At 35.6% G+C, this 10,451-nt stretch overlaps 1 long non-coding RNA gene across 1 annotated transcript; it reads right to left on the bottom strand.

The window, feature by feature from the left end:
• Positions 1–7,290: 7,290 nt before the first annotated feature.
• Positions 7,291–10,145, bottom strand: LOC141353315 (uncharacterized). The gene is made up of 4 exons (XR_012360345.1): positions 9,590–10,145; positions 8,820–8,906; positions 8,611–8,699; positions 7,291–7,710 (listed from the first exon to the last, which is right to left on the bottom strand). It is a non-coding gene; the product is annotated as an uncharacterized lncRNA (long non-coding RNA).
• Between the last annotated feature and the right edge of the window lie 306 nt (positions 10,146–10,451).

Genomic DNA, 10,451 nt, shown 5'->3' with positions numbered 1-10,451 from the left:
AACCGATAATGCCATTTTCGGCCGAAATTTTCAGCGACCGAAATTTCGGTCCATCCCTAAATGAAATTAAAGGTATAGCGGAAGATTTTCCCAAATTTTTTGATAGAACCGCCCCTCCACTTTAAAAAGAACGCACATGCGCAACCTTTTACCATCTCCACAGAGGGAACACCTATTAAACACGTGCACAAGAGAGAGCATGCAGGATCCTAATTCTTCTCTTCGCTCTGTTTACAAGTTGCTTTCGGCATGTTTACCGTGTCTGTGCGTTTCGTGACTTGTGCCAGGGCTAGCATCGCTAATCATAGCTTACATCAACTTTTACTAGCAGTGATTTTAAATGGATTTCTCCAAATAGCATGCCAAAGTTTACCTGTCGAGTAGAAACTTCGCAACTGAGGCATCAATCTGTGATTTCAGCGCACGCCAGCATGTAAAATATTCTCCAAAAAACACTCTTGTCTTGTTTCTTTCTTCAGAGGCCTTTCTCTTCTCGTAGACACTTTTCTCTTGCGACCGTCAGACATTTTGAAAAAAACACAGTGAGAACGCGAACTTCAATGAATGTTTGATACCGTAGACCACCACACATACACCTGAAAGTGCACATGCGCAGAAAGGGAACCTAGGGACGAGCACGTATGACGGCCTTACCTCAACATATCACCAGAATGATTGAAAACTAGGATGATCAATAGTCTTGATGATCCACCCGGAAAAAGAAAATCTTCCGCTATACCTTTAACTGAATGCTTTCGACACATATTATACATTCTTCATTAATTTTTTTGCTTCAAAACTGCTTAATCCCAGCCTAAGCCATTCAGAAATACCAGGTTGTTTGCAGAATCCATTAAGAGTTTGATAAAAAATGCTCAATTACAAGAAAACATATCAGACGCATTTAGAGGGTTTTGCATCTTCAAATGTCCCCACATTTTTTTGGTCCCTGTGCGGAAAAAAAAAATCTAATGTTTATTTGAAAATTTTAACATCTGAATGTAAAGTCCCCAGAATGTATGTGTGTAAAGATGTCTGAGATTTTGGGCACATCCTTAGGGTTTAAATGACTCTTTCAAAAATTATGTAGAGCACAGTAATGCTCTCATGAGTTTATTATCTGTATTAACAATTACTGTATTTGTTTTGTTCTCACTACCTGAAATTTTCGAATGTGAGAAAATTGAGTGAACGTCATTGTAGATCACTGTTGTCAAGTCTGACTAACTTAACTTTTTTTCTGCAGTGTGTACAAGGCCGTATTAACTTTTTTCTTGGGCCAATAAGCAACCACCTATAATGTCCTAGCAACAACCTAGCAACCTGGCAACCTCCATCTTTAATGAAGCCCACAATCCTGCAGTTTTGCTGCAACCTTAAGGGGGTGTGGACACCAAAGCTTTTAACTCATCCGTCGCCAGCCATTTTTTTGAAAAGTTGCCCGACAGCATTTTTTGTGATTTTCACAAAAGTTGCCCAAAATGCCTTCCAGGAAAATATTCTTCTTAAAATATATAAACATACAAATATATCAAATAGAAAAACAGACCCTCGGCTTTCAAAAAAAAAAAAAAAAGGGAAAACATTTCTCGGTTTTACACTTTTATATATGCAAAAAGCTGAAATAATTGCATTTTTAAAAAATAATTTTGTTAGAGATCAGATTTAGAATAGTTATCAAAACATAAATAGAGTTTAAAATTAGTAAATACCGTTTCAACTTTTTTCTCCATAAATTGGGTAATCTACTGGATAATCATGGTATTGCAGATTAACATAAAAATTCTTCGAGACACTTTTTTATGCAAATGTTTTCTCTTAATTGACGAGATAAAATGGCGGGGAAAGAGGTAAAACCAACTGAAAACGCCAGGTGAATGCTCACTGCCAGCTTTTTCAGCTGAGCGCTTTGGTTGCTAAGATACTTCTGCTTTGTTTATCAGTTGTTTATCAACGATCCGCCGGTTGGTTGTTGTGATATTTGTCCCGCCCCTCCTCCACTGTGATTGGACGCCCGAGTAAGAGTGACATTGATGAGCTGAGCTTGAATATTTTTTTTTAAACTTAGTGCTCATCACTGAGCACGGAAAAAAAACCAAGCGCCAGCGCTCACTCAGAGAAAAAATGCCAGCTGCTGGCTTTTTTGAAAAGTGCCCTGCTTCCATTGCTGCCAGGGTAAACGTTTTGGTGTGCACGCCCGCTAACTGAGCACACCTGAAGCAGCTACATTCACACATGTTTGTTGAAGTAAGATGGAGTAACACCCTGCAGGATTGCAATGTCCAGGAACATGGATTCGAGACCTTTGTGTCTATAGCATCATGGCACAGACAGGCAAAACTTACATATTCTTCAGAAGTCTAGTTTTATTGGTGAGCCTGCTTTTGACACCCTAATTTACAGCACAGTGTGGGGACAGTAAACAATGAGGAAATGTGATAACGAAATGTCAGATTTATACTAACATTGCATTACCCATGCAAGCACCATTCCTCAATGTCAGAGCATGTATGTCAACCACCACCAACACAAATGTGACAAAATGTGAGAAAATCAGATTCACAATTATTTTACAAAAACTAATAACATAAGGAAATCCATCTGAACTTATAAATATATATTTGTTGTGCTACTGCTCTATGTAATCTCCGCAGCACATTGCGTTGTCTTGATTTGTTTGACAGGAGGGATGCCAGTAAGCAAATCCATATAAAATGAATTGCAAAGATAAACTTTGCATGTGTAGCTCAATAATGGAGAAGGCGTCTATTTTATATTCATAGCCAAATGGTGTTGTGTGTCTCTGAAAAATCTTGTAAAAACCAAAGAGGGACATTGCGTTAAGCTATGTATGTAATTTTAACAGAGAAAATGTGTCACACTTGAAACATTTATTGTAAATAAAAATGCTGCATTTCAGAAACATTAATACTCAACTTAAAACAAACAAGATGACAGCATTAGCCCATTAACTTGAACCAAACACTTCAAAGTGGATCCTAATGGAAATGGTGTCACATTTTGTTTTGTTGTCAAGTAATATTACTTTTATATTAAGTTTTCTGAAATGCATTTATCAGAAATCAATGCCCATTTTATTATGACACTCATTTACCAGTTTATCAAGATAAAACAAATACCTTTAAATTACTGAGAAGCATGTAGGTATTTTTTTTCTAAATTTGCAACATTTTACTGCCACAATTAATGTATACTGTAAGTGCAACATGATCTCACAAATTACGTGAAATGTATTTTGCTAATTTTTCCGTGTCATTGTCACGTATTTCCGCCATTTTGGCCGTGCCACGACTTTCTTTTCTTTCTTTTATTTTCATGTATTGGTTACTCAACTGTTTTTCCTATTTTTAAACCATTGTCGCTTTGTTTTGTGGTTAGAGTTGCTGTTTGCGCTACAATGTCACTTTAAGTATAGGTTTATACTATTTTTTCTATGCTTTTTAAACCATTGTCACCTGATGTTAGGATTAGAGTTGGGTTTGGGTAAGGATGTCATTTTATGTAACAGAAAGTCGTTCTAACCCCAAACTGAAGTGACAATGATAAGAAAATAGGAAAAACAGTTGAGTAACCCATACGTGAAACTGACACGAAAAGAAAGGCATGGCATGGACACGTAAAATGGCGGAAATACGTGCGTGACACAGAAAGATTAGCAAAATATTTTGTGACTATTTTGCATAATTTGTGAGATCAGGTTGTGCAAGTTACTTATTGGAAAGCTTTCAGAATTCATAAACTGATTTTAGGGCCACCTTACACCTCTTATTATTTTTATTATGGTTTTAAACAGGATCATTGCAGCTTTGTGTCTGTATGTGGCTTAACCGAAAAAGCCCCCTTGAGGAAAGTATATTTGAATAAAAATGCACAAAGGGTAGCCACAAAAAATGTCTAGCTTTTCCATAAAAGATCACTATGAAATTAAACTGTACAAAATTTGACAAATTGTTCCAAATTTATGGTGTTCTTTTTTTGCAAAATAATACATTTTCACTCTTATGATATTCTTAGTATTAAAGCCAGACCATAGTAATTGGTCTAAAAATGTGTGTGCGTGTGTGAAAAATAAAGATGTACTAAAGGACACTGTGGGCAAATGCATCTTTCAAGAAGAATGTGGAGCAGTAACACTATGACATCTTTATCTCTTTTTGCCCTCAGTGTATAGATACCCTATCTATAACAAAAAATACAGAAATGATGTCTTAACAGATACCGTATGTGTTAGTCTGTGCATAGGATCAAGGGCACATCAGGAATGCACAACTCTTGGGGTAAATAGCTTGGCATTTCTCTCACTTGTTAGCTATCCACAAATACACAAGGTAATAGGTATCTGATTTTTATAGCTACACTCAAAAAAATGAACTTTCGCCTTTGTCCGTTTTACTTAATCCTTTCATATTGTGATTACTTAAAAAAATAATTTAACTACGTGAACTTAATTTAATTGAGTTTATTCAACAAAAAGGTGCGTCTTGTCAGCTTTACTTAAAAATTATTTGTTCAGCCAACATAACAGTTTTGTGTAAAATTAACAGATTAATAAAACCAGTACAGACTGGCATCTCATTGGCTAATGATGTTGCAGTGTATTATGGGTAATTGTTGTTGTTCTGCCACCCTCTTGCAGAAGTGTAGCATCATTAGATAGGTACCTGTGGCCAACTATGAGTGAATTAACTTGTTCTGATATATTACTAGAACAAAAACAAACAAATTAATGGTTTGAAATGTAACATTTCATTTCAAATATATTTGTGATGTACTTGATAAGTTATAATTAAGAGGCTTATATGATTAGTTGTATTAAGCAGCTGCACTATGATTGATTGATTGATTGATTGATTCAGTGTTAAGGAGTTATTAGATAAAAGGGGTGGAGTTTATAAAATGGCATTATTCAAATTTTTCTCATCATTAATTAATTTTTTTATGTACAATCAACTCAACTGTTGTTTGTTAAGTTTACTTAATATTCTTTTGTTAAATGAACTTAATTATTGTTCGTTGAGTTTACTTAACAAATTATGTGGAACCTGTTGACAAAATATTTTTAAGTAAATCCAACATTTCATTTTTTTTGAGTGTACAGAGAAACTGGAGGCATCAAAATCTTATACACTGAGATGACAAATGCAGATATTGCACATATTTTAAGTTAAAGAAAAAGTTGAGCCAAACAATAAAAATAAACACTTTGTATTTACTTACATGAAGAACTTTGAAGAATCAATATTTACATTTATAGACATAATGACATTTTCTATACAAAGACAATTCATAGTGACCATGTCTTTCACCCCCTAAAAATTACCAAAACAATCACAAAAAGAGCACACGGCTAGTGCGCTACACAGTATGCCAAATCTCCTGAAGCTATATCTGATATTTCTAAGTGAGGAACATGAAAACCATCCCAATTATTAAACCACAACAACCATGGTTCATCTGAAAGTTATCCACACTGTTAAATATTTCCCTGTTAAATAACAGGAAATTACTGGCAGCAGGGTTACCATTATTTTCCTGTTATTTTAACAGTTAATTCATGTTAATGTTTTTTTACAGTGCACTCCCCGTAATGTTTTTTAACAGTTAATTCATGTTAATGTTTTTTTACAGTGCACTCCCCATAATGTTTTTTAACAGTTAATTCATGTTAATGTTTTTTTACAGTGCATTCCCCGTAATGTTTTTTAACAGGAAACAACTGGCAGCAGTGTTACCATTATTTTCCTGTTAAATCACCATTTATTTTGTTTCCATCAAATATTGTTGATTATTTTTATCATAGTAACGTGTACCACTGAGTGTTATAGACATTTTCAAGCTTGAGTTAATACAAGAATAGGCATAATCCATCAGATAACACTTAAGTAAAAGAAAACTAATAGTCCGTGTTGAAATTTACTTTTTTATTGTAATACAAACACTGAAAGGTAAATACTTACAAATGAAGGCACACATGAATCAGACAAATCACAGAAATATATTGTATATCATGTTCATTGCTGACATCTGTGGTCGCTGGATGGAAAATAACAACTGCGTCTGTCTTAAACTAGCAGAGACACTTGCGTTTGGCTTTGCACTGTGTCAGTGCAAGATAGGGCCCTAAACCTCGATTTTTAATGTTCCAAGAATTGCTAAGATTCAAATAAAAAGACTCAAACCAAGGATATACACTCTTGACTCCTGGTCATATAAAAATGTTACACATAGGCTCAGATTAATCACAATCAAATCTCATTTTCTCATGTTCATAGCTTAAAAAGTAGCAAATTCATTTTACACCCAAATACATTGTTCATTATAAAAATTTCTGACCCTCAAAACATAGTGTTACCTAAACCACTAAAATTCAACATGTATGAATACATTCAAACTGATACTTAACTCATCATCAATAAAGAACAATAAACAAAATAAACAAAACAAAACAAAAAAACACTCTCATTAGACCACTAACCATTTTCTCAAAGCACACAATGAGGATCCTTTGCAAAGTCTTGGGTCTGTATATGAGAGAGAGAGAGAGAGAGAGAGAGAGAGAGAGAGAGAAAGAGAGAGAGAGAGAGAGAGATATGAGTTCCATAATTTTACATTTTTAATCCAAAATTATGGCTTGACCTAACAAAAGCTAATGTATAATGTATACATCTTACTCACCATTTTCAAATGAAATCCCACTGAAAGTCCATGAGCTTGCTCCCCCTTTGCAGCATTTGTCCCTTTTTCTGGGTACCCTCAAAGTGTCTGAAAAATTATACACTTGTTAAAAATTGAGTAATTCACACAGACTAACAGCACAACAAAGACAACAAATGTACATGAACTATCCTCAACATGCACTAACTGATTTTCAAAATCAAAGTTAATTGCTAAGTCCCATCACCAGACCTGTTAAAACCATGCTTGAGCCACAGCTAGGCCAGAAAAAATGTAGGTGTTAGCAGACAATATCTTACCTCTGGATGAATTCAAGCGTGCATGCTGCCTGCTGTAGGTTAAAGATGTAAAAACAGAAAAAAAAGACGCAAGCCCTGTCACAAAGGTGGACTGGATACCTTCCCAAATAATTTGGCCCTCAAGGCTGAGTATCCAGCGCTGGAAGCCGCTTGCCGTTTCTCCTGAAATAAAAATGTTTTAACTGTGAAATTTCTGTTTTAGTTTTTATTTTGAATACAGTTTAGTTTGATATCATTGAATTCACTACATACAACACTAAAGAACACCGTCCTATCTACAACCAACTTACCAAGAAGTATCAGACGAGGAGTTGCAGGTATAGAGAGTGAACTCTCAAGGTCAGCTGCAATGGCATATCCCTACATAGAACAAATTAAACACAATGATAATGACATAAGACTACCACTGAGTGAGTGAGACAGACAGACAGACAGACAGACAGACAGAATGAGAAATAGATAGATAGATAGATAGACAGACAGACAGACAGACAGACAGACAGACAGACAGACAGACAGACAGAATGAGAGATGGGGAAACAGGATTAAAGGTGCAGTGTGTTAATTTTAGTGGCATCTAGTGGTGAGGTTGTGAATTGCAACCAACGGCTCAGTCAACTGCTCACCTCTTGCTTCTGTAACACACAGAGAAGCTACTGTAGCCGCTACCGGACAAACATGCCATTGTCGGAGACAACTTAGTAAAAAAGTTTGTCTGTTAAAGGTAGGGTAACAGATTTGATTCTGAAACATTTTTTGTTATGCTGGTTAAAAGTCTCCTTACATCCTGATAGCAATCACTGTGTTAAGTTGTTTAAATGTATTTGTAGAAATGTATGTTATCTGTGAAAGGCGTAGGACCAAAAAATGTTCAACAAATCATAGATTTCGGTCCGAACGGACGTTTCCATTTTTGTCCCTCATCCGTAAGCGTAATTTGAATGCCAACCGCGCAGCGAGTCCACGCAGACACCATACGTCATCGGCGCATTCACGTGTGCTCACCTCCTGTCTGTAAACAGTTAGAACAGCAAACTTTTCTGCTAAATTGACAACCTACACAGGAGGCACAAAACTAAAGGCATCTTTTATAACAACAACAGCAAAAACTGCCTGGATCAGCAAGAGCAAAAACCCAAATGAACATCGGTAACTTTACTGCTTTACCACGAGATGAAACAGCTGCAGGAGCTGCAAAGGGTCTGAAAGAGTCGTTGCACTGTTTACTTTGGTAAGGTAGGTACGCGATATGTTTGTATTGAGATGGATTCAGATATTCTACTTTGATGAAACATTGTGTTGCTTATGAAATTTGTGTTCGTTTACGGATTAGCGTAACGATATAGTTACTACGTCTACACAACCAAAAGTGTGCTTAAACTAATTCTGATGTAAACCAGTTGTTTGGTTATTTTGGAAGTGTTATTCGACTTTGTACTGCAAAATTTTCTCACTGCTGAATGAGAGTGAGACATGAGATGTGACCGTCTGATCTGTGCATGTTCATGTGTTTTGAAAGAGGCGTGACTTTGGATGGCGATTTGACTTGAGGGTGGGATTGGGATTTCATTGCTAGGCGGCTACCGTTAGCATTTTTCAAAATGTGTTACCCTACCTTTAAGGACTTCTGTAGAAACATGGCTGCACAAAATGGCGGCTTCCATGTAAGGGGACCCTCTGTGTATGTAGATAAAACGTCTCATTCTAAGGCAATAAACACATAACGGTTCATTATGAAAAGTCCTTATACACCCCTGCACATATAGTTCTGTATATTATTTTGCATTTCTGTCAAGAGATCCTTCTAAAAATTACACACTGCACCTTTAAGCAAGTAAGAAACCATTCAAATTTCCTCCTGGTTCTGAGATATAAATCATTGGATATCTTGAACAGCAGTGTGATCAGCATCTGTAATAAAAATAAATAAACAAATAAACAAATGTAAACATTGATCTACAACTCAATGATAATTAAAACAGCAATAAATACATAAATAAATAAAAATAGGATGCACTATGCCAATGCAATAAAAAGTGAATAGCTGTTAACATAGCTAGATACTGCACTAGCCCGATCAGTAGCCTAAGTTACTGTTTTTGCTGGATTTACCTCATTGATAGCATAAAACATATATATAAAATAGTCACAACAGCATGTCTGGTAGCCCAAACAGCTATAATTCATCAAAGACAAGCAACTGTCATGAATTCATTAAATAGAGTTTTAGACCAACTATCTAGCATAAGAAATAAATTTATAGCCGTTTGATTTTCAGGATGAATCTGCTTTAACCAGATGTGCACATGGCAATAATGCCACACAAACCAGACCACGGGAATGCTAAACGTTATAGCTGTTTATAGATTTGGATCGTACTATACATAAATGGACATTAAAATAAGCGCATTCTAAAATTAATGGACAAACTATCGAAATGATGCTAGCTTGAATCACCTTGCCTTATTAACTAGCTAAGTTACTTCATTTCGTGTGGTGTAAGTCCCCGTAAGTCCGTTGCGTTTAGTATTCATCAACATCACTGATAGATGATTAAAACTATGCATGACTTTCAAGAAACTCTTTGAACTCACCTGATTTTTGTGATTTTGGTCAATGACCGCGATCTTCCGACATGGTTCTCCGTGTTCGTTGCTGGTTAAAATGCCGCCTTCTACGCTAACGTTACTTCACAGGATGCAAAAAATACAGTATGAACATGTTATTTCAAATAGTGCCGCCAAATAAAGTGGCGCCTGCCGTGCTGCGCGTCATACGGATATTTACACCGGTTTCAAAAAGAGCAGGAGACACACACACATTCGGAGCGCAGTTACTCAATAAATGTCGTCTTGAGTAAAATCCGGAGTGTTTTAATACGGTAAAAAAAGACTATTATACCCACGATAACAAAGACATTCGCGTATGAACAGAAAACATTGAGGTGTTAAATAACAAAAATAAGAGGTTATTTAACAATGAGGTGTTAAATTACAAAAATGAGGTGTTATTTAACAATGAAGTGTTAAATAACAAAAATGAGATGTTATTTTACATATATCTCCTAAAATTAACAGTAAGGCGCAGTTATTAAAAATAACAGGTAAATCATGTTGAAATTTGGCCGTAAATTAACAGAAACATTTTACAGTGCAGTTTAATGTTCCAACCACAATGATTCCCATTTTATCTGCTTACGCGGTTGTAATAAACAAATAAATAAACAACTCCAGAAATAACAGTTACCTGAAGCACTACTTCTGACTGTTGACTAACATAATAAAGTGTTTGTTCATTTACACTGTTTCCAATAGTCCTGCTGAATTATTTGACATTACTGGACATGAGAGGATTATCTTAAGGGTTTGTTAACGCAGTTAAGACCTAATAGCTACACAAACTGCACTGCTTTAAATAAAACACGTCTGTGTTAATTTAGTTCAACTGGTAGAGCAG

The sequence above is a fragment of the Misgurnus anguillicaudatus genome, chromosome 21, assembly GCF_027580225.2.
Source record: "Misgurnus anguillicaudatus chromosome 21, ASM2758022v2, whole genome shotgun sequence".
In the NCBI taxonomy this organism is placed as follows: Eukaryota; Metazoa; Chordata; class Actinopteri; order Cypriniformes; family Cobitidae; genus Misgurnus; species Misgurnus anguillicaudatus.
This window is presented reverse-complemented; position numbering and strand designations above follow the sequence as displayed.